Source organism: Taudactylus pleione, unplaced genomic scaffold (genome assembly GCF_031769625.1).
Source record: "Taudactylus pleione unplaced genomic scaffold, aTauple2 ptg000008l, whole genome shotgun sequence".
Taxonomy (NCBI): Eukaryota; Metazoa; Chordata; class Amphibia; order Anura; family Myobatrachidae; genus Taudactylus; species Taudactylus pleione.
The window spans coordinates 1,293,664-1,319,039 of record NW_028284411.1 but is presented as its reverse complement, the minus strand read 5'-3'; positions in this window follow the sequence as shown (position 1 = coordinate 1,319,039).

The window sequence follows — 25,376 nt, the reverse complement described above, 5'->3', positions numbered from 1 at the left end:
CCTATGTTAGACAAATAACCAAACTTGCAGACTTTTTTTTTCTCCTCCTCGGGAGAAGTCCATTGAGGAGAAGCAACTGGGGGACAATGGGGGATGGGGCATGACGGTCTGCGTCATTAAGCCCCACCCATCGTGGTAAATTGCCACGATTCGTGCAGATTTAAATAGGGGGCGGAGACAAATAAAGAGATTTTTGCAGAATTGAGTCATTATGCCACACCCACTTCACTAGGAAGTGGGCAGGAATGCGGGAGAAATGCCTACGCTTCTGTGGGAGCGGGGAGTTACCCGAAAAATCGTGTGCCTCCCACAACTTCTGGGAGAGGAAGGCATGTATGCAAGTAATGTTTAATGGTCTATATAGGGTCAAGGTCGTAGAGAGCCGGCCCAGGCCCCTTTACTATAGGGGGCGTGGCCTAATCACTGGAGGTGTGGCCATGCCCCCTTAGAAAAAAATAGAGGGGCGCTGTGAACCCCTCAGCATGACGCAATTTTTTTGGGGGGGCGCGATCAGTGTGATCGCTCCCCCTCCACAGGCAGAGGAGAGGAGACTGCTGCTGCTGCTAAGTGGCAGCAGTCTCTCTGGTCTCCCACTGCAGCCCAGCACACAGCAGCGTGTGCTGGGCTGCTGACAGGAAGGAGGGAGGGGAGGGGGCGGCGTCGGACTTGGGCCCCCACCGGGCACCTCCACCTGCCACCCCCCCACTCACACACACACACACTTCCGGCACCCCTGTATAGGGTACTGTGACATAGCCTATTTCCTGGCAATAATTTCATCTTTGTAAATACAGATGTAAAAATCACATGTAATCACCAGCATGATGTTCTTCAGGGGATCAGTATTATAGTTTTTGCTGTTTATGTACTTGAAAAATATGAGATTAAACTTTTTATCTTTTGCAATCTGCTTTCAGCATCAGTCTTCCCTAATCTCATTTCCTATTTACATATATTGCTATCGTGCTTGTATTTCCATTATAACTTTTCTGGCACGTCCAATTTCATATAAAGGCTGTATTTATCCCTTACTACAGCCAACCATTTATCCTCACTGGTTGTCTTATGTACCTAGGCACTGTGGACCTCATTCAGAGTCGGTCGAAGCGGCCGCACGGTCGTATGGGAAAAGGGGCCGGATATGCAAATGATTCCCTTGCAAGTTGCGTCCCCAAGTTCGGATCGGTAGCTGGCCGAACAAGGGGAGGAAGATGTCGGAAGACAAAAAATACGCCCCCTTCTCCTACGCATTGCACGTCATCTCCGGGCATATAAGGATTAATCGAGACCATCGGGAACCATCGGAACTGGTCGTAGAGCTTAAGGTTGACCATACCCTCTCTTAAGCTCTACGATCATGTCAGTGTACAAACCTCCAATGTCACATGTGCCATGACGCTACTTTGTTAATTATGCACTCCCATAAAACGCCGTTCGCATAATGAGGCACGCCTGCGTTCGGATCTCCACTCCCCCGTTCTCAAGCACCTTCTCCTATTACCACCCACAAACGCCTCAATCTGTCACTCAAACTACCGACCTGGCTGTGTTCAAGGAGAGAGAAATTTCTGATCGTAGCGGCTAGTTTGCGCACGCGCATTGCGAACTTTACGCATGCGAAGTATAGCGAACATCGGTGGCGTACGACCGTGCGGCCGCTTCGACCGACTCTGAAAGAGGTCCTGTATGTGTGTGTGTGCAAGAACAATGAAGTGAGGTTCCATTTGGTCTCCGTCCTCCTAGTTACTGAGGGCGCTGTCTCTGTGTACACCTTAAAGCTTCTCTAAAATGATTAAGGGCCTGATTCATTACTGATGGCAACTGCGATTAGATACGCAACTGGCCAATTGTTGCGATCTGCGCATGCATTTGCTTCGCAGTGCTTGTGCGCCAATACTACACTGCGATCCGGACTGCGATCGCGGTGGCTACGCAGACCCATCGCAGAGTGATTGACAGGAAGTGACCACTTAAGGGTGGTCGGCGAAACGCAGGCGTGCCAGTGCATTTGAACGCTGTTACAAGGGCGTGCATAAATTAGCCACTGTGATGCCATACACAGCCTGAGCTCTCACTGTATGCAATGTAATTAGCAATTCCTGAGTACGGTCAGAGGCCCTCATTCAGAGTCGGTCGTAAGCGGCCGCTCGGTCGTACGCCAAATGACCGAGAAACTGAAAAAGGAAGCAATCGCACGGCCGGTCGGTCGCAATCAAAGTGACGCCCATACGTGAACAATGCACCTCCTCTAGCTAGCGAGTGATAGCAGCTAGCGATCGAGTCAGTCGTTGTCAGTCGTTGTCAGTCGCTGTATGTTCATTTTCTTCTGATGCTTGCGGCCGCTTGTGTTGTATTGTTCAAATGTCATTTAGTTCATGCTGATGTTTTACTGGTAGTGCGTTTGTAAATATAAAAAGATTTAAAAAAAACGGATTTTGGAATAATAATGTTGTGTTGTTGTTAAATGCGTGTTAAAATTAACAAAAAAACGCATAGAATAAGCTGTCCCCATGAAATATATTTATTCTTATTATTCGCTAATGCTAACGCAGCTCAATCAATTACAAGCCAATTAGCAGTGTTATTAGCTTCAACAAACAATTATTAGCTGCTAGCATTGTGTGGCTCAAAATAGAAACATCAATCCTAACATCAATAACATTCGATAGTATCGATTGTACTCTGGGGCTTGAGAGAGCACGTACCCAACCTCAAGCTGTACGATCAGCCAGGCCTCTAACCTGCTCGCAGAGTGACGTTTTACTACTTCCGGCCTTCTATGTCGGTAGTAGCAGGTAATTTATGTACGCCCCTAAAACGCCCTGAAAACGGTGAGGAACGCCTGCGTTTTCAGACCACCACCCCCGTCAACACCCACAAACGGCCTTTCATGTCAATCAGCTCTCGGAAGCCACTTCCTGCTCGTAAGCCGTACGATCCACAGCATTTTGGATCACAAAACCTCGTACGCACATGCGCACAACAAACTGTATGCATGCGTGGTTTGGAAACATCGGATGCGTACGACCGAGCGGCCGCTTACGACCAACTCTGAATGAGGTCCAGAGTTTGTACTCTATGTCACCGGCGGTTTTACAGACTTGCAAAGTATTACGGATGTGTGTAAGGTAAAGTGGGCGTACTTGTGTTTGGCTGCGATGGCATTGCGATTGCAATCATTAGCATATTTTCGCAGTCAAACTGCGTGCGTAATCGCAACTGCGATTGCAAAAGCGATCCTTGCTGAATCAGGCCATATGCTTTTCCCATCTGAAAGTTTTTGTAGCCCCCTCACTAAACAAAATGATTCTTTGTTGGTTTCCCTGTTCCCTAAATGGCCACATTACCTGTACACAGATCCCCCCACGCCCTGGATCATCCGACACTGGTACCCAGGCCCATCCAGGTGTGGAAGGCTGTGCTGGGATCACGTGTTTGATCCCAGCATCAGCCGAAGTGCAGGGGCAGGCAGAGGGGATGTGTCCTCTGCGGGACACATCCGTTGCCGGCGCTGGGGCAGTAATGTCCCTAGCGTCGGTGCAGACACCGCGGGCACCTGGTGAAGGGACCCCCTGGTCCCTTTCACTAGTGCCGGCGGTACTGTGGCGCCGGGAGAAGCTTGGCTCCGGGCACAAGCTCAGCGGAGCTTGGCGCCCGGCAGCCAAGAAGCGGCGGGTAGCCGGCGCTGGGAGAGAGTACCTGCTCCCGGCGCCGGTCAGGCATTGGGCGCGGCGTTTAGTGCAGCGGGCGTTTGGCTCTGGCCGTGAGCCAAACCTGGCTCGCGGGCCAGCAGCCAAACAGAGGCGGACGCAACGAGCCAATCGCGGCTCGCTGTGTCATAGCCCCGCCCACTCACGCCGTCTTATATTAGACGGCGCCGAGCGGGGAAAGTGAGTTCGGCGGCGGAGAGGGAGGAGAGAAGACCTCCCAAAGAGCGGAGGATCGGCACGGCAACAGGGGCGGCGGCCGCGGAAGAGGCCAGAAGATGCCGCTGTCAAGAAAGAAGACAGGCGGCGCTGGCTGGAAGAAAAGAAGAAGAGGCGCGCCGCTGGCCAGGACGGGCCAGCGGCCGAAGAATGCGGCTGAGGACTGCGGGGGAGGGAAGTAAAAGAGCGTCACGAAGTTCCCCCCCGCAGCCTCTTCCAACGTCGCAGGTAGGCCCTCCGTGAGGCCCACCATATACCCCCCTCCCTAGACCGCCAGGGTTGTCGGGCGCTAGGCCCGTGGAGCATTGTCGGGCACCAGGCCCGTGGGCAATTAGTCGGGCATAAGGCCCGGGGCACTATAGCGGGCGTTAGGCCCCATAGAAGGATTGGCCCATAATCAGGTGTGAGTGGCCTGGGTACTTGGCCCAGGTCACTATATAATAAAGTAGGTGGGCAACTGCCCGAGCACCCAGAATATAAGGTGGTCTGGGCATTAGGCCCAGACCGCTATATGAGCCCCACAGACAGGCAGGCAAATAGGCCTGAGCCCCATAAAACGTGGTCTGGGCATTAGGCCCAGACCACTGCCAGAGCCCACCGTTTGGCAGGCACATAGGCCTGAGCCGCAGGTAAGACCCTGGGCGTTAGGCCGAGGGCCCTGAGCCCATTAGCTGCAGCGCTGACATAGAGAGGCGGATGAGAGGTGTGAGCAGTGGATGAGAGCTGTACGGCTTCCACCCATGAGGTAGTGGTTTCCCCAGTCACCGAGAAGAGGAGCTGGCCAGCTCTGGATAGGTAGCAGACATTTAAAGGGACAGCACCGGGTTTTGCTCTTGTATATTTAGTCTGTGTTTGGTGTTCCGTGCAGGGCAAAAGTTTAGTTATATCTGTCGCACTACACACACTGTAGGTTAAGGGTGATGCCGTTTTAGTATGTGTAGTTGCTTGACATAGGTTTAGGCCCTGCACGGCTGTGTTGTGTATCTCCTTACAGGGACCTGTAGGCGAGTGAGCGGACGAAGAGCAAGAGTGGACACGGTGAGGAATATCTGTGTGTACTGTCTCTCCTTGTTTGTTTGTCACTATCTATCTCTCCTTCCTTCTGGGCGGACGGTGAACCTTGCAACCCGGTGCAAGGATGGATCTTCACCTGGTGCGTGAGTACCGATAGGTGAAAATTCGGGATCTGAGGCCTAAAGTGCCAATGATGATCTTCACTTAAAACCTGAATTTATCCCCCGGTTCGGTAGGGCGCGTCGGTCGATGTGAGGAAGGACGGTACTCACCTCGTCTCCTTCCCCCTAGGTCATCGTGTCCGTGTTCTATTTGGAGGTTCCAGTACCGTCTGCTCAACACACGGCCTGAAGGTGAGAGGGTGCGACGCAAGGTAAGTAACAGACGTACACCTGCACGGCAGCAGGCATTGCACCGCACCCACCCGTCACACAGGAGCCAGGGAGGCAGGGGAAACATATCCATGCCACTCAAGATGTCATGACTACACCATGACTGTACCCACTCAGCACTTTGCGGCGGCACAGAGTATGGCAGGTTAAACTTTTTGACGTGGCGTAGACGCAGGACTCCTCATCCCCCACTTATTCTCACTTACAAAATAAAAAGGACCCGTCATTCCATGCATAGGGGTTCTCCTGATACTCTTCAGGGGGGCCACATTTTGCTTCCCTTTAACCATTTAAGGGGCTGTACTGTACTCTTAGGTACTGTACATTTACTAAGAATCGTGTTTTGTCGATTTGGTGTTCTTTGGAGCAATTTAGCAAAACGAGGATTTACCAAAGCCGCAACCAAATCGCAACTCAAACACGAATAAACACACCAAAACGCCACAATGCACCATCGGACCAAACCGTGAACCCTTACCTTTGACACACATAGAATTCATGGATTTACTAGGAATCATATTTGTCAAATGGCATCTAAATCGCATCTCAAACTGCAAAATTAATAGACGACCAAATTAGTAGCGTGTTTGAATTTAGAACGTTTTTATATTCGTCTAGGCTTATTCATGGTGCTTACTGTCAGGGGCGTTATCAGAGAGGAGGGGGCGCGTGTGCAGCCTCCGTTTGGGCCCCCTCTTCTCTGGCAGTGCAGTAGATTACGGCTTAATGCCAGAATTTACTGCGCATGTGCAGGTCTCTGGGTAAATGGCGCCCATGCCTTATTCCCGGGGACATCTTCTCTGCGCATGCTCGAGTGACCTGTTAAATGGCCGCCGCCATTTTCCCTGTGATTTTTGCTGGAAAGGCGAGTATAAACTAAATATGGGTGCAGGGTGTGTGGTGTGGGCCCCCCTGGCCCGTGTGCACCCATTATAAATACGCCCCTGCTTACTGTATAAAAGGAGACAAACGCAGCTGCATCACGGCCTGTGACTTACACATGGAACAAGTTATTCTGCTGTGTTTGGCCAAAGCTTTCTCTATATTGGATTCCACCATCTGACTGAAATTGCCCAGGAGCAATAGGAATATTTGTGAAAACGTGCTGGGATTACAATCGTATTGGTCTGTTTTCGCTTAAACTCGCAAATCCAATAATTTGCCTGAAACCGTTTAAATTGTGAAAGCAGGAGAATTGCTGAATCAGCGAGTTCAAGCAAAAAAAGGTCAATACAATTCAAATCGCACACGCCGCAAATCGCTGAGGATCACCTTCCAATCAAAACCGACAAATACAATTCAATATAAATTTGAATTGTACGACATTCCGGAAATTACCAGAAATTTCAAATCAACACCAAACACGATTCTTAGTAAATTTACCCCTTAATCTCCGTAGAGATGAACGTGTCCAGTTCCCTGAGAACTGAACCCACCCGAACTTCGGGGATCCGAGGCAGATACGAGTCGGCTCGGGTTTTTCCACCTGACTCGGATCTGAAAACAAGGTAAAACGTCATCATACCTCTGTCGGATTCTCGCGGGTTTTGGATTCTATAAAAGTCTTGCGATTTGCCGCCATTTTTAATTCTGGCTGTGGAGAGTGAAGAGAAAGGGAGCTGGGATCTGTGCTGTTGTTATTGTCAATACTTAGTACTTGTTACTGGCTGGCTGTTGCCTATAGAGGGGCTGGCTGTTGTCGTGTCCATAGGGGCTGGCTGTCATTGTCCTGTCCATAGGGGCTGTCTGGCTGTCGTTGTCCTGTCCATAGGGGCTGGCTGTTGTACTTGTCCTGTCCATAGGGGCTGGTTGGCTTTAGTGCTGTGTTGTCCAGGGGGTGCTCTGTCCTTCAGGGGTGCTCTTCACCCACCCACAGTGTGAAAAAAAAAATAGTTTTAGCCACACTTGTCATCAGTGCAGGGGTGCTGTGCTCCCGTCTGTTGAAGGGCTGCTGCCCAAAATATAAGTAGACTATTTGTTGTGTGCTTGTCAGCCACACCTGGCTGTCACTGCCATCGGCGTAGCTGCACAGGGGTGCTGTGCTCCTGTCTATCGAGGGGCTGCTGCCCAAAAAATAAATAAACACATTTTTTTGTGTGCGTGTTAGCCACACCTGTCATCAGCGTAGCTGTGCAGGGGTGCTGTGCTGCTGTCTGTAAAGGGGATGCATGAATATTGCAATGAAAATTTTTTTTTTAAGTTATTGGGTTACAAAAACATTTTTTTTTTATCTTAAACATAGAGGAAATGTTATCCTAACAGCTTATAAAGTTATATGCTCTAAAAAACTAAAGCCTATATTTATTTACACACCTACAGTATATAGAGTGGACATCCTAAATTCTAAAACTGTTCTATTAAAAAATGTCAACAAAAGCAAAGATTATAAGTCTAGTGTGTGATAGTGTGTTATTATGATGTTAGAATGTAGAAGGCCAAAAATTGGGTGGACCACACATGGCTGATTGATCAACCATGGCGACTGAATTAGTGTCAAAAGGAAGAGGAGGCTGCAAACTGGGTGTCATGTTATGAGTTGGCCATATGGGGTATGTTGCTGTTAAGGGATCAGGCTGGTTATCACTTATCAGTGGACACATTATTATTATTATAGTTGGTGTTATTTTGGGGGTGTACCAATAGACACAGAGGGCCTGATTCAGAGCCGCTCGTAAGCGGCCGCTCGTTCACTACGAGCGATGTTCGCACATCTGCGCATGCGTATGGGTCGTAATGCGCATGCGCTAAGCAGTTATTGCGGTCAGAAATCGAGCGCTCGCAAAATAGCGAGTGCCTGCTAATTTGAGTGACAGGATGAGGCGTTTGTGAGTGGTAACAGGGGAAGGTGCTTGAAAACGGGGAGTGGATATCCGAACGCAGGCATGCCAAACGGTCAAAACGGGCGTTTTAAGGGTGTGCATAATTAACAAAGCAGCGTCATCGACCACGTCACTTGGTTGTTTCTTAGCCTGAACTGTTCGCATGATTGCGGTAGGAAAATCCTACCACAAGCACTGCGAGCAGTTCAGACGCCTTTCGATGTACTCGATTAATCAAATAAATAGCGGAGATGACGTAGGATGCGAGCGGCCAGGGGGCGTCTTTACAAAATAGCGAGCGCATGTTTCGTTCGCTCGCTCAGACATAGAGGCATCAACAGACTGCAAAGAGCGACCGCTCAATTTAAATAGCCGGCCCCTTTTTCTGAACGAGCGAGCGCAAATAGCGTCCGGCTCTGAATCAGGCCCAGACTACCTATCAGCTCAGGCACAGACACTTCCTGAGGAACAGAGCTCTCTTCTCTGGAGGGAAGACAAATAGGGGAGCTCCTGTTACAACATCTGAAGCTCTCCACATCATCTATTATAGATGAAAAAAATGTCATCGGGGACATCTAGCTCCTCTTTCTGTACCCTGCTCACCATTTTTGGACAGGAAGTCCAGGATGGATGGTTTGGAAGAAGAAGGCCTAGCAACAGATGGGGATGGTCATTATCAAGACCTGGTCCTCCCAGTGGGTGTAGTCTGGGAGGTATTGGTTGGCATGCGGCAGTGGGATAACAAAAGCCTCCATGTTGTCTATGCTCACTATTCCATATTTCAGTTTGCGATTCAGGTAGGAATAAAGTCGGCTACAGAACACAGAATCACTGGATGTCTTGTGCATTCAGGCCAGATACGATCCATGAATTCCCAGTAAGATTCCTGACAGATGTAGCCTTTGTTTGTGATAATCTTTGGTAATTCCTGGCAAAGGTGGGTGTTATAGCCAGACACTTTGAAGGCTGTAACTTTGAACTGTTTTATAGAAAACATGTGAATGAAACCTTTCCACACTGCAGAACATGATGGAGAAATCCTTTGAAGTTCAGCACCTAGAGCATCTTTTTTCCAGTTCTCTGAGGCCTCTCCTGACTGTGAAGAAAGATTCTCCACACTGTAGTCTTTCATTGTGACTTTTTAATGGTAATTTCAATGTTGTCCACTGACTGAGATCCTTCTCATCTGAGGGTTGGGTTTTCCCCATGCAAATGAGACAATTCACATCCAGAAGGTGATTCTTATGCTTAGCCGTGGTGTCAGTCTCTCTTTTGGCATAATTTGCACGATCTTGGTCTTGGGGGCATCATGATGAATCAGACAGATCCTCCAGGGTAAACATCTGATCTGGTGTTGTATCTATTTCTATTAAACCTTTGTATGTGAGTTTAGCCATCTGCCGCTTGTGGTGGAGCTCTTTTTCTGCTTTCTAAATGATCTCCAGACACAACACAACGTGAAACTTAAACCTTAAACTGAAATGTTGCATTTAATGCTCTGTTCCGCTTGTTCACATATCTAAGAAGTGGACAGTGGGAAAAACTGCAATTTGAAGGCCACTAACTAATTCTGTTTTTTTATGTCTCTGTACAGGTTGGGAAATTCCTTTACAGAACAAAAGGTTTGCAAAGGATTATTTAAGGCAATTGTTTATCTATTTGTAGAAAGCACACTTCCTGGTCCCCTTCTGGGATGAAAAAAATCCACTCCCAGCAAGCAGGCATGGCACTAAAGAAGGAATTCCCAAGAAAAACACGTAAGACTTCAACCTTAAATCTGAAATGTTGCATTTAATGCTCTGTTCCGCTTGTTCACATATCTCATATGGTTAAGTGGCCAGTGGGAACAACGGCAGTTTGAAGCCCACTAACTAAATCTGTTTTTTTTAATGTCCCTGTACAGGTTGGAAAATGCCTTTACAGAAGGTTTGCAAAGGATTATTTAAGTCATTTGTTTTTTGGAAGCACTCTACATGGTCCCCTTCTGGGATGAAAATCCACACCTAGCCGCAGAAGCAAGCACATGATTTTCAAGAAAGACACAATGTAAGGCCTTAAATCAGGGGTAGCCAACCTCGGTCCTCGAGAGCTCACATTTTCCAGATGACCTAGCTGGCGCACAAGTGTATTCATTACTCACCAAAACATTTAGAAAGATCCACAGGTGGAGTTAATTATTATAGTTGTGATTCTGTGAGGAGACCTGGAAAACATGCACTTTTGGTAGCTCTCGAGGACCAGGGTTGGCTACCCCTGCCTTAAATCATAGATCTTACACTTGTCCACATATATGTGCTGGTTAACTGGCACTTTGAGGCCACTAACTATGTTTTTTTTATATCATTGTACAGGTTGGGAAATACCTTTATAGAAGGTTTGCAAAGGATTATTTAAGTCAATTGTTTATTTTTTTTGTGGAAAGCACTCTTCCTGGTTCCTTTCTGGGATGAGAAAGTCAACTCCCAGCAGCAGCAGCCATGTTCAAGGATTCTTCTGTGGCAAGGACTGATGTGACTGTATCACATTTTTTTTTTGTATATGCCCCCTCCCCAACTTTTCTCCCTCATAAATTTTCTTCGGAATCAAAAAACGAAATAAAATTTACTACCACTCAACCCTTCCTGTCCCTGCCCTGCCTTCAACTACATACATCCTCCAACTCACTCAGGCCTCTCTTGAATAATAAAAAAGTGTTTCCTGATGTGCCATGTTTGAAGTTGAACTGTCATGTGTTTGTGCCGACAACTGCTGCAGTCAAGCTTAGTCAGCCAGCTATCTTGGTGCAAATTTTGGGCCTAAACTAGATGAAAAAATCAATTTTGGGAGCTGTGAGGTGGTCAAAATTGACTAGAAACAAGTGGAAATAAATGCTATTGAGGTTATTAATGCTGTAGAAACAAAAAAGGCCCATTTTATGTGATTTTAGCTGTTTTTATGATTTTTTAAGAAAAAATCCAGATCCAAAGCCAAAAAAAAAAAAAAAAAACACGGAGGTGAGGTTTTGTCAAAACCAAACCAGATCCAAAACCAGGGGCGATCCAGATCCAAAACCAAAACACGCGGGTCAGTGCACATCTCTAAATCTCAGTAGTATGTAACAAACCTTCGATGTCCCAGTTGCCCTGGTTACAATATCTAATAGTAATAATACGTATAACTCAATTACTGTAAGTTCAATGTTTTGTATATTCTAAATGTGTTGTTCCAGAGAAAAAAGAAAAATAAAAGGGCCAAAAGCACCTACTAATTTGGGAAAAGCAATTATTCTCCCTCCCTAACATCATACTGTGCAGTTTGGTATTCATATAATTAAAGAAAGGCATTAAACACATTTTTAAATCCATCCAATGATCCTATTAATACAGCTGCCCCAACCAGTAATTTCTACACCGGTGACCGGTAGAAACAGGCACCCTAGGGCATTACGCACACTCCAAGTCTTCAACTGTGTTTGTTATATTTTGTTATTACAGATCAGTATCTTTCTTTGATTAAATGAGTTGATTTAACTTATTACAGAGAATGACTGATGTGCAGCCCTTTAAAAGGTCAGATGTGGCCCCTGAGGTGTATCAGGGCCCCTATCCATGGAATGGGATGGAGTAACCATGTCCATATTTAAAATGTCAACAATCAGAATGTCAGCCCCACGTTGTAAACATTTATGATGCTGACATTGTTGAAATGCAGACTTGTAACATGTTGACATGTGAAATCTTGACATTCTGCAGGGAGCGGAGGGTTAGGCTCAAGGGTGAGGATTTGAGAGAGGCTGCAGGAGGGTTAGGTTTTGGAAGGAGAAGGTTAGGGTTAGGTTGCGGGATTGGAGGGTTAGGATTGAGTTGCAGGAGGGGAGGGTTAGACTGCAGGAGGGGAGGGTTAGACTGAAGGAGGGGATGGTTAGACTGAAGGAGGGGAGGGTTAGACTGAAGGAGGGGAGGGTTAGACTGCAGGAGGAGAGGGTTAGACTGCAGGAGGAGAGGGTTAGACTGAAGGAGGGGAGGGTTAGACCGAAGGAGGGGAGGGTTAGACTGCAGGAGGAGAGGGTTAGGCTGCAGGAGGGGAGGGTTAGACTGCAGGAGGAGAGGGTTAGACTGATGGAGGGGAGGGTTAGGCTGCAGTAGGGGGAGGGGGAGGCTGCAAGAGGAGAGGGTTAGACTGAAGGAGGAGAGGGTTAGACTGCAGGAGGAGAGGTTTAGACAGCAGGAGGGGAGGGTTAGGCTGCAGGAGGGGAGGGTACAGTAGGGGGAGGGGGAGGCTGCAGGAGGGGAGGGTTAGACTGAAGGAGGGGAGGGTTAGGCTGCAGGAGGGGAGGGTTAGGCTGCAGGAGGGGAGGGTTAGGCTGCATGAGGGGCCGGTTAGTGCTGGGTGACAGGCAGAGTGTCGGGAAGTAGAAGATGGTGGATCTGTACACAGCAGCGGGATGGAAAGCTCATACTACTGTACATATGGGGAAGCGACGCAGCCAGGGAGCGGGGGCGCAGCTGGAGAAGTCGTACACTTACACAGTAACCCGCTCCTAGCAGTGAAAGCTACTTCATGCATAGACCACTCAGTGTATAAAGCGCGCCAAACATATCGTTGTACGGTAACAAATTTCACAAGTGGTTTTCACTCAGACTTGTATTGATCTTGATATTGATTGTTTTCCACTTGTAGCTCTTTGTCAGAAAGGATCTGCCAGCACTTTCAGGTGCTTGTCCTGTTGCTATGTATAATATAATGTCTTTGCCTGTACGGTATGTAGGTAGGGGGGGGTGGAGTTGGTGAGGCTTTATGTACATATGGGAATATACATTACTCTGAAATTCTTAAAATTGGTGGTCAGGGATGGATACTACGGGATTTGCGATTCCATTTTTGGGCAGAATGCATCACAGCATCGGTGTGTCAAAAACATTTTTCGAGTTGCTTTATCATAAATGCATTACATTTCTGTGCTGTGTGTACAGTACATGCGTGTACTGCGATGCACAAGAATTACACACGTGTGCAACACTCTTACCACCAAAGAATCCTGCTTAAGCACTTTGGTGTAAGGGGTTAGGTTTGTCTCACCTGCCTGTGCTACTCTAGTTCGTTCATATCCGTTCCTGACTGTGGCACTGCGGACGATGACTGGTAGCCAACCAAGTCACACCTACGGGCAGTGGCATCTCCGGATGCGCACAGCTCTGCATACTGGTGAATATAGTCAAATTATTTTGTGTATGAGTCTTTGTTACTGTACTGTATGCCCAATTTTCTGCTACTCTGAACAACACTTGCCTGCTCTCCTGGAACGTCCGGAAGACTCCCGAAAATCATGTGTCTCTCCCAGCCGCCCAGAAGAGTGGTCAAGTCTCCCGGAGCTGGCCGACTTTCACCCTCAGCCGCCTCTCACCCTCAGCTGCCCACTTACTGAGTGAAGTGGACGGACTGAATGGCACATGGCGTGATTCGCCCTGAAACACGTCATCATAGCCACGTCCCCGCTGTACAATGCTGGTAATACTGGCATTGTATAACAGGGGTGTGGCCACAAAGACGCGAAAACGCCACCACGCCCCTGTACCACCTCTTATGCTGCACCACGCCCCCTGAACCGCCCCCCCCGTGTTGCATCCCCTGGTCCATCCTCCACTTTGCTGACCTGGCTTCCTCTCAGGGACTTCTGGATGTCGGCAAGAAGGCTCTGCACCAATACTTATCAGTCATTTTGTTCCCCCTCCTAGATACCTAACTTTGGGCCTGATTCAGAGCCGGACGCAATTAGCGCTTGCTCGTCCTGAAAATAGGGGTGGCTATTCAAATCAACCGTTCGCTGTTTGCGGTCTGTTCACGCCTCTAGGTCTGAACGAGCGAACAAAACTTGCGGTCGTTTTTGGAAAAAATAAGCCCCCTGGCCGCTCGCATCCTACGTCATGTCTGCTATTTATTAGATTAATCGAGTACATTGACCAGGGTATGAACTGCTCGCTATTCTTGGGGTTGGTTTTTGCTACCACAATTTTGCGATCAGTTCTGGCTATAAAATAACCCAGTGACGTGGTCAATGACGCTGCTGTTTTAATTATGCACACCCATAAAGCGCCCATTTTGACCTCCTGCGTTCGGATCTCCACTCCCCGTTTTCAAGCACCTTCCCCCGTTACCACCCACATACGCCTACTCCTCTCACTCAAATTATCAGGCATTCGCTATTTTGCGAGCACATGAATTTCGACCGCACTGACTGGTTCGCGCATGTGTATAACGATCCGTATGCATGCGCAGTTGGGCAAACATCGCTCGGAGCGAACGAGCGGCCGCTTACGAGCGGCTCTGAATTAGGGATGTGCAGGCTCGGATAGGTTCGAGTTTGCACGTTGAGTTCGGATTTTTCCCTCCAAAAAAACGGAACTCAGAAAGAGGCTAAACAAACTTACATGGACGAACATCATCATTCCTGGACTTTTGTCCAGGAATGATGATGTCCGTCCATGTAAGATGACGTTTAGCCTCTTTCTGAGTTCCGTTTTTTTGGAGGGAAAAATCCGAACTCAACGTGCAAACTCGAACCTATCCGAGCCTGCACATCCCTACTCTAAATCAGGCCCTCTGTACATTGTGGGCCTGAATAGGACGTATCTGCTGCTGCTATTCTGTACGGCTGCTGCAGGCTGGTTACTACTAAATATGCTAATGATAGTATCTGCCCGTCTATGCCAACTATCCATCTGTCTTCATGCTGCCCATTGCTTTTACATACGTAGCTGCCATTAATAGTATCAGGACCTGCACATACAGTACAGTGCCCCATGCTGAGTGCTAAAGTCCCATCTAAAAAAGGGGCCCCAGCTATGTGCATGCTCCAGGCGACCAAGAAAGTCACCTTACATGCACCCATGAAACAGATCATCTCTACCGTCTGTCTACACACTGGCCCCCCAGAAATGCCCATTTCATGCAAATAGAGACCCGTCCTCTCCTCACTGTCAGTCTCCATGTGAGTGCTATGCACGGTACAGCGCGTGCTCAGTCTGCCAATGCTTTTGGCGGTGGATGAGCGTCTGCCGGATCCATCCGCACTTGGGCCTGTGTTGTTAACTGTAATTCCTGTTTGTACAAGTCCCAGATCTAACAAATGGATAAATAACCAAAGGGAGCTGATTCAGAGCCACTCGCTAGATGCGATCGCTCGCACGATGTGTAAGCAAATTGCGTAGGCAATGCAAATGCACAGCAATGCTTTAGCACACACAGTATTTCTTAGAGAGCGTTCACATAGTGCACAGGTTCTCAAACTCGGTCCTCAGGACCCCAAACAGTGCATGTTTTCCAGGTCTCCTCACAGAATCACAAGTGAAATATTTAACTCCACCTGTGGAACTTTGAAAATGTGTCAGTGAGTAATGAATACACCTGTGCACTTGCTGGGTGACCTGGAAAACGTGAACTGTGTGGGGTCCTGTGGACCGAGTTTGAGAACCACTGACATAGGGCCTGATTCAGAGCCGGACGCTCTGACCAGGGCACTCGCTCTGAATCAGGGCCCTCCTCCATGAAAATGGAGCGGTATCCTGGCCGCTCGCATAGCTGTGGGTGACCACCCACAGCATATGCTAGCGGCGACGGAGACCCTGCAGTAGGGTCTCCCTGCCACAAGCCCTAGAGTGATTTTGGCTCTATCAGAGCCAAAATCACTCCCACTGACATCACTAGTGATGTCAGTGGGGCCGGCTTCAGACGGTAGGCGTTCCCATGGGAATGCCTCCGTCTGGCTGCCACGCCCCCGGCACGCCCACCAAAGGGGGCGTGCTGTCGAGACCCGGAGCGATGGAAAGCCCGTCGCTCCAGGGGGCTCGCGCATGCGCACGACGGAGCTCCCTCCGTTGTGCGCATGCGCAGTGGGGAACATCGACCCACTTGCGAGCGTACTGCCGCTTGCGAGTGGGTCTGAATGACCCCCATAGTGTATGCAGACACCCACCAACCTGTCTTAAGACCCCCACTTGTGCACGTCATGTCCGGGAAGTGTATGCAACCATCGGTACATCGGGTAACATCGGATGCTATCGCAGCGCTTGAGGTTGACTATACCCTGCCCCAAGCACTGCGAGCACTTCAGTGTAAAAACCAGCCAGGTGACGTGTACTATGACATTGTCTTTTAATTATACACACCACTAAAATGCCGTTTAGACGCTCTGGCACGCCAGAGTTTGCACCTCCACTCCCCAGTTTTTAATGGCCAGCTCCTGTTACCACCTACAAACGGCCTCTCCTGTCTCTCACTCACTCTGCTGGGCTGTCTATGCGCAGCGAGCGAATGCATTGTGAACTTTCGCTAAGGTATGCGTATACACACTGCATACCATCGGCAGCAGCGAGAGTATGGATCTTAGCGAGCGGGTCTGAAGGAGCTCCTTAATTCCTCTGGTTGTGGCATAGGGAGATGATCCTATTCCACCACTAGAGAAATTTGATCTGTATGGAACTTTGTGGGAAGGGAGTGAGGGCCTGATTCAGTGATGATCGCTGACGAAATTGCGTACGCAGACGTCCGATTGTTGTGTACTGCGTATGCATCGCAGTGCGCCTGCGCAAATGCCCCACTGCAATCAGGACTGTGATCGCAGTGACTACGCAGACCCATCGCAGAGTGATTGACAGGAAGCACTGTTTGGGGGTGGTGACGGGAGTCGGCAAAATGCAGATGCCAGTGCGTTTGAATGCTGTTACAGGGGCATGCAGAAATTAGCCACTACGATGCAATACGCAGCCTGAGTACTCAGTGTGTACAGGAAGGTTAGCAATTTCTAAGTGAGATCTGACTTGCTGTAAATGTGCGAGCGGCTCCAATGTACTTCGATGTTACCAATGTTTTGGCGGGATTGCAAGGTTTTACGGATGTGTAAGAGGGGAAGTGGGCGTCTGCATGTTGTCCGTGCGAGTGCTTTGCGATTGCACATATTAGCATACTCTCACAGCAGACCTGCGTACGTGATTACAACCGCGATCGCATCAGCGATCCTTCCTGAATCAGGCCCTGAGTCCCAGATCTGCGAAGGTGGTGACAGTCTGCCAACAGCATATTGTGTGACACTGAGCACAGGAAGTCAGATGTAAATCAGCCTCTTGTCTCAAACACCCAGCAGGGTTGCTGCAGTATTTCAATTGCTTATTTGAATTTATGGCAGAGATAAAGACCGGCTTTGGCGATATATGAAGAGCAGATGTTGCTATATTGTGTTAGTTTTATCCTGTACTCCTGGGTGATTGTGAGCTGGATGTCAGGATTGGTGAAAGGTTTTAGCTCCCGGTGGTGTGACTGGACAATCATAGGGCTCCTGAAGGACTGTGAGAGTTGGCTGGTCTTCTTCCTTCTTCATGATTTGTACAGGGTGAATGGATCTGTGTGTCCACTGCAAGCAGAGAGGCAGTATAGCAGGGCCTCTACATGCCATCAGCGCCAGGGGAGGTACCACTGCATCATTTGGGTACCCAAGGGTCAGTGGCATTACTCCCAGAGGCAATAGGCACATTGACCTCTGGGTGCCAGCTATCATGGGGGCACTGAGTGAGGAAGGACTATTGTAGGCACGCTCTGCACTGCCTTTTACTACCCATAGCTAGGAGTATTGATACCCAGAGAAGCTTGACAGAGGCATTATACTAGACCTATGCCTCCTGCTCATGATTGTCTCCCCGCTACACATTTTTCTTCCATCCTTCCATACTAATGGACGTACCCCTGAGTACAGTACCTCCCACAGTGGGAGAGTCCTCCACCACCGACTGTGTTGCTGCCCCCTCCAGGACATCAACTCTAAGCTCCAGGTATGGGGTGACAGGGGGTTGCTAGGGCAAAACCTGGAAGCCATATGTGATACCCCACCGTCACGAGGTATCACACAGTAGTGCCCCTGCTTCCCATGCTGCAGAGGAAGAGGAGCCCAGAGGGGGAGGAGCTGGAGAGGCTGGCGGAGCTGTCCAGCTGACTAGGTCCTGAATGAAATACCAGAGTTGTGGGTGGATTATTGAATACCCATTTCCATTCATTCATGCGCAGCACACATAGGAAAATACAGCCAGAATATAATACCTATAGAGCCAACCTCCACTACAGAGGCAGATTGCATAATAGAGCCAGCTTCACTACAGAAACGCTTCAACACAGAGCTTTACTTGTTTGCCTTAAAAATAAATTAAAACTTATTTAAGGGACCAAAGAAGGACACAGTGACTATTTGTTCTTATTAGGAGATGCACCCATAGTTATATGTGTTCAGTGACAGTTAAGAAGAGTGGTTTCCAGGCTTCTGGCTCTTCCCCATAAGAAAAAAGAAATTCCCACAGGGCCCTTATAGAGTAATGAGCCAGTTCCACTCATCATCCGACCTTGGGATAATGTTAAAGTGTGAGGAAACTTATTATCTCCTTGTTAAGTTAAGGACTACCAGGGGTCTTACTGAGGATAACCATCATTGCTGCTTAACACTACGCCAATTTTATCGGCCCTCTATAAGCATTATTCTGCAGCAATATGGTATTTGTATACCCAGCTATAGATGCAAAAACCCTGAGGGGAAAAAATATAATGTGCACCAACACAGCTGCAACATTAAATCTCATCTACTTAGAATAGAAAAACTTGCAAATAAATTGTTGGAATTTACTTGTATATTTGCAATAACTGCAATTGTTTAACCTTTGAACTTTGCTGTAGGAATGCTCAGATAACAGGAAATAGTAATTAATATAGATTTTAGCGTAAGGTTGTGTCACAGGAAAACTAATGTGTTATGGGGTGATTTTTTTTATAATGTATATAATTGAATTTAGTTGTATTATAAAACATGTATTGCTTAAATCTCTATTTGTATATAGAGTGGACAATAATAGTTATTATTGACCATACTTTAAGTCTCTCGCAGTTCATCTCCAGTACAGTAAAAGTGACGCTTTGCCTTACTGGCTGTGCCATTCACTGTACCCAGGGGAAGAGTCCTTACCTCTCTGTCTACAAAAAAATATCAACACTATTCAAGATTAGGTCTCATCTGGAAGAAGAGCCATCCACTTTTGAAACAGAAATTCACCGGTATCCTCAACTATAATCATCACAAACTTATACTTTCCTGTTGCGGTACCACACTTACTTTAGGGCACTCTGCCAGAAGTTCCACCACTGCCAGGGGTGGCCACTGGTAGATCAGTATAGCGACAGGAGTTTTCTGTTGCATACAGGATCCACATCCCACCCCACCAAAAGCCCCTATTGCTTATGCCCATAAATCTCCATAAGGAAATGGGACACTTGGGGGTTGCGAAAGTCGGCCTCACACACTGTAAAGAACACATAATATTGTGAAAATTATAGATTATTGAGCAATTAAAAACTTGACTCAGGATTATTTGTCTACATTTATCATACAACGTTCCATGCTGGGAGAATTCACCCCAATTATAGCCTGAAATGTTGTATTACATTTACATCCACTCCTCCTGTTATGGCTTTCATGTCACTCTATATTAGCACATTTCTATTTTATGTATTTGTTCCCATCCACGAGATGTCCTCATTAATGACTACATTTTGGTGGATTTTTAATTTTTAATTACCAGAACTGATATTGCTATCCTCAGCGTGTACCGCGCAGAACCTCAAACATACTCATTTGAAAAGATTTATCATGTTATTTCCACTAGTGATGGCCACACAGTTTGCTGAACTCTTCAGAGGTCTGTAGAACACTGCTGTGTTCCAGATACACCATATACTGTATATAATATGTAATGAACGCCACTGACGCACTGTGTTTCTGATATTATTTATGGATTTAAATCAAAATTTAAATATTTTGTCAGTCAATTGTTTTTGCATTTTATTTTAAATTAGTCTCAGATGATTGTTACTAATATAACCATACATATACCATACATATTCCATACATATAGTATATACCATACATATTCCATACATATAGTAGATACCATACATATACCATACATATAATATATACCATACATATACCATACATATTCCATACATATAGTATCTACCATACATATACCATACATATAGTATATACCATACATATGCCATACATATACCATATACCATACATATAGTATATACCATACATATACCATACATATACCATATACCATACATATACCATATACCATACATATAGTATATACCATACATATAGTATATGTGATACATATATACCATACATATAGTATATACCATACATAGACCATACACATAGTATATACCATACATATAGTATATAACATACATATACCATACATATACCATACATATTCCATACATATAGTATATACCATACATATACCATACACCATACATGTAATATATACCATACATATAGTATATACCTTACATATAGTATATACCATACATAAACCATACACATAGTATATACAATACATATAGTATATAATATACATATACCATACATATAGTATATACCATACATATACCATACATTAAGTATACACTATACATATAGCATACATATACCATATACCATACATATAGTATATACCATACATGTACCATACATATACCAAATACCATACATATACCATACAATATACATATAATATATACCATACATATAGTATATACCATACATATAGTATATTTCATGCACATACCATACATATAGTATATACCATACATATACCATACACATAGTATATAGCATACATATAGTATATACCATACATATACCATACATATTCCATACATATAGTGTATGCCATACATATAGTATGTACCATACATATACCATACATATTCCATACATATAGTAGATACCATACATAGACCATACATATACCATACGTATAATATATACCATACATATTACCATACATATTACCATACATATTCCATACATATAGTATATACCATACATATACCATACATATACCATGCATATAATATATACCATACATATACCATACATATACCATACATATAGTATATATCATACATATACCATATATATACTATATACCATACATATAGTATATACCATACATATAGTATATACCATACATATACCATACCTGTAGTATATACCATACATATACCAAACATATAGTATATACCATGCATATACCATGCATATACCATACATATACCATATACCATCCATATACCATCCATATACCATATACAATACATATACCATACATATACCATACATATACCATGCATATAACATACATATACTGAGTTACCTACAGCATAAGTTTAGGCAGAGTTCATTCAGACTCTTAAACAACTCCTCCCCACCCCCGCATTACCTGCAGTAGCAAAGTCCATGCATCCTACTTCAATCTAAAAGCCCGTATATACTAGCAACAGATTGTACCAATTTGCCGATCACCAGACGCTGGTGTCAGTACATCGGTGAAATTCAACATATTGGATTTTACAGATTTGACAATCATCAGCAAATAGGATTGTGATTAGAAAATCGGAGATTTTTAACATGTTGATTTTCACCGATTCCCGGACGGATAGGCAAACATCGATGGTTGCCGGTCAGCATTTCTGACCGTTGGTTCTGGTCCAATCGGTGGATTGTCCAGTAGATATATGGGACCCCTAAGGGAGACTTCCTCCTTCCCTTCCCTTTCTTTCTTCCCTTCTTTTCCTCCCTATCCCTTCTCATCCCTCCCCTCTATTTCTTTCCTCCCTTCCTTTCCTCCCTTCCTTCCATCTTCCCTTCCCTTCCTCCATTCCCTTCCCATCCCTTCCTCCCTTTACTTAATTTCCTCCCTTGCCTTCCTTTCCTCTCTATCCCTTCTTATCCCTCCCCTCTATTTCTTTCCTCTCTTCCTTCCGTCTTCCCTTCCCTTTATTTCATCCCTTCCCTTCCTCCCTTCCCTTAATTTCCTCCCTTCCTTTCCCGTCCCTTCCTCCATTTCCTTCTTTTCTTCCCTCCTTTCCTCCCCATCCCTTCCCCCCTTCCCTTCCTTTCCTCTCTTCCCTTCCATTCCTCCCATCCCCTCCTTCCTTTCCTCCCATCCCCTCCTTCCTTTCTTCTATTCCCATCCCTTCCTCCCTTCCCTTCCTTTCCTCCCATCCCCTCATTCCTTTCCTCTCTTCCCATCCTCCCTTCCCATCCCATCCTTTCATCCCTTCCCCTCCTTCCTTTCCTTCCTTTCTTCCCTTCCCTTCCTTTCCTCTCTTCCCTTCCCTTCCTTTCCTCTCCTCCCTTCCTTTCCTCCCTTCCCCTCCTTCCTCTCTTCCCTTCCTTTCCTCTCCTCCCTTCCCTTACTTTCCTCTCCTCCCTTCCTTTCCTCCCTTCCCCTCCTTCCTTTCCTTCCTTTATTCCCTTCCCTTACTTTCTTCTCCTCCCTTCCTTTCCTCCCTTCGCTTACTTTCCTCTCCTCCCTTCCTTTCCTACCTTCCCTTACTTTCCTCTCCTCCCTTCCTTTCCTCTCTTCCCCTCCTTCCTTTCCTTCCTTTCTTCCCTTCCCTTCCTTTCCTCTTCCCTTCCCTTCCTTCCTTTCTTTCCTCCCTTCCCCTCTGTCCTCTCTTTCCTCCCTTCCTTTCCTCTCCTCCCTTCCTCTCCTCCCTTCCCCTCCTTCCTTTCCTTCCTTTCTTCTCTTCCCTTCCTTTCCTCTCTTCACTTCCCTTCCTCCCTTCCCCTCCTTCCTCTCTTCCCTTCCCTTCCTTTCCTCTCCTCCCTTCCTTTCCTCCCTTCCCTTCCTTCCTCTATTCCCTTCCTTTCCTCTCCTCCCTTCCTTTCCTCCCACCCCCTCCTTTCTTTCTCACTTCACTTCCTTTCCTCCCTTCCCTTCTTTCCTCCCATCCCCTCCTTTCTTTCTCACTTCCCTTCCTTTCCTCCCTTCCCTTCCTTTCCTCCCACCCCCTCCTTTCTTTCTCACTTCCCTTCCTTTCCTCCCTTCCCTTCCTTTCCTCCCATCCCCTCCTTTCTTTCTCACTTTCCTTCCTTTCCTCCCTTCCCTTCCTTTCCTCCCATCCCCTCCTTTCTTTCTTACTTCCCTTCCTTTCCTCCCTTCCCTTCCTTTCTTCCCTTCCCCTCCTTCCTTTCCTCACTCTCGCTCTTCCTGCAGCGTATAAAGACTGAATATTTGAAGTACAATTTCCCCTTGCTTCCCCAGCCCTATACCGTTGCAGATATCTTCCCTTCCTTTCCTCTCCTCCCTTCCTTTCCTCCCTTCCCTTCCTTCCTCTATTCCCTTCCTTTCCTCTCCTCCCTTCCTTTCCTCCCATCCCATACTTTCTTTCTCACTTCCCTTCCTTTCCTCCCTTCCCTTCCTTTCCTCCCATCCCCTCCTTTCTTTCTCACTTCCCTTCCTTTCCTCCTTTCCCTTCCTTTCCTCCCATCCCCTCCTTTCTTTCTCCCTTCCCTTCCTTTCCTCCCTTCCCTTCCTTTCCTCCAATCCCCTCCTTTCTTTCTCCCTTCCCTTCCTTTCCTCCCTTCCTTACCTCCCATCCCCTCCTTTCTTTCTCACTTCCTTTCCTCCCTTCCTTCCTTTCCTCCCATCCCCTCCTTTCTTTCTCACTTCCCTTCCTTTCCTCCCTTCCCCTCCTTCCTTTCCTCGCTCTCACTCCCCATGCAGCGTATAAAGACTGGATATTTGAAGTACAATTTCTCCTTGCCTCCCCAGCCCTATACCATTGCAGATATCTTCCCTGGCTGCTGGCAGTGAGCTGATCCATAAATGGCCGCGGTTTTATTTCTGCGCGCCACTCCTGACTATTTTAGGAATACACACATATGGGCCACGCTTCTTACGGTCGAATGCAATCATGAAGTACAAAAGCTGTAAACATACTGAATGACTAATGAGACAACAGGACATGAAAAGAATTTTAATTTACATGTAAATGAGCTGCTCATTATGCCTTTTGTGGTATACAGTACATTGGTATGGAATGGAGAAAAAAATAATTCACTTTTCTTAACAGAACCAAATGTACCAGAATAATGATGAATATTTCATGGTAAAATACTATTAGGCAGAAACTGTTCCTTTGTCTGCCGGAGTTTTCAACTGTAAGTTTCAGAGCCTGAAATATTCATTTGTAGCGGAACGCGTAGTCTTGCTGAGACGCACAAATGTCATTTGGCTTTCTGCAGTGATTATTTATTATTATTCCCATTTATTTGTATACCCCTCGCACATTCTGCAGCACATTGTAATTATTATTGATATGTGCATTTCTATGAGGATTTCAGCGAGCGAACCTGAATATAGGGTAATTTCCTAGTAATTTACTGTACAATGTGTATACGCAAAGCAAAAATGTCTTCCACCTCTCTCCTGCTTTTACTTGTATGTGAGTTCATACTGAGGCAGCTGGAGCGGATGGGGCTTGTGTGCAGCCTCCGTGCCTGCCCCCTCCTCTCTACATGGCGCAGTTGCGAGTAGACTCTGGCAATGTGCTAAAGTTTCCTATGCATGTGCGGGGCTCTGGAAACATGGCGCCTGCACCATGTTCCCGGTAAGTTCTGTACTGCGTATGCGCAATCTCTGGTAAAATGGTGGCCTTGCCATTTCCACAGTGATTTATGCAGTACCAATGTGGGATTTCAGAGAGGTAAGTATACTAAATTGGTGCAGGGTGTGCGCTGCGGGATACAGGGTGTGCACTGGGGGATACAGGGTGTGCGTTGCGAGATACAGGGTGTGCGCTGCGGGATACAGGGTGTGCACTGGGGGATATAGGGTGTGCGTTGCGGGATACAGGGTGTGCGCTGCAGGATACAGAGTGTGCGTTTGCGGGATACAGGGTGTGCGCTGCGGGATACAGGGTGTGTGCAGCGGGATACAGGGTGTGCGTTGCGGGTTACAGGGTGTGCGCTGCGGGATACTGGGAGTGCTCTGCGGGATACAGGGCGTGCGCTGCGGGATACAGGGCGTGCTCTGCGGGATACAGGGCATGCGCTGCGGGATACAGGGCGTGCGCTGCGGAATACAGGGGGTGCGCTGCGGGATACAGGGTGTGCGCTGCGGGATACACGGTGTGCGCTGCGGGTTTCAGGGTGTGCTCTGCGGGATACAGGGTGTGCACTGCGGGATACAGGGTGCGCTCTGCGGGATACAGGGTGCGCGCTGCGGGACACAGGGTGCGCGCTGCGGGACACAGGGTGTGCGCAGTGGGATACAGGGTGTGCGCTGTGGGATACAGGGTGTGCGCAGGGGGATACAGGGTGTGCGTTGCGGGATACAGGGTGTGCGCTG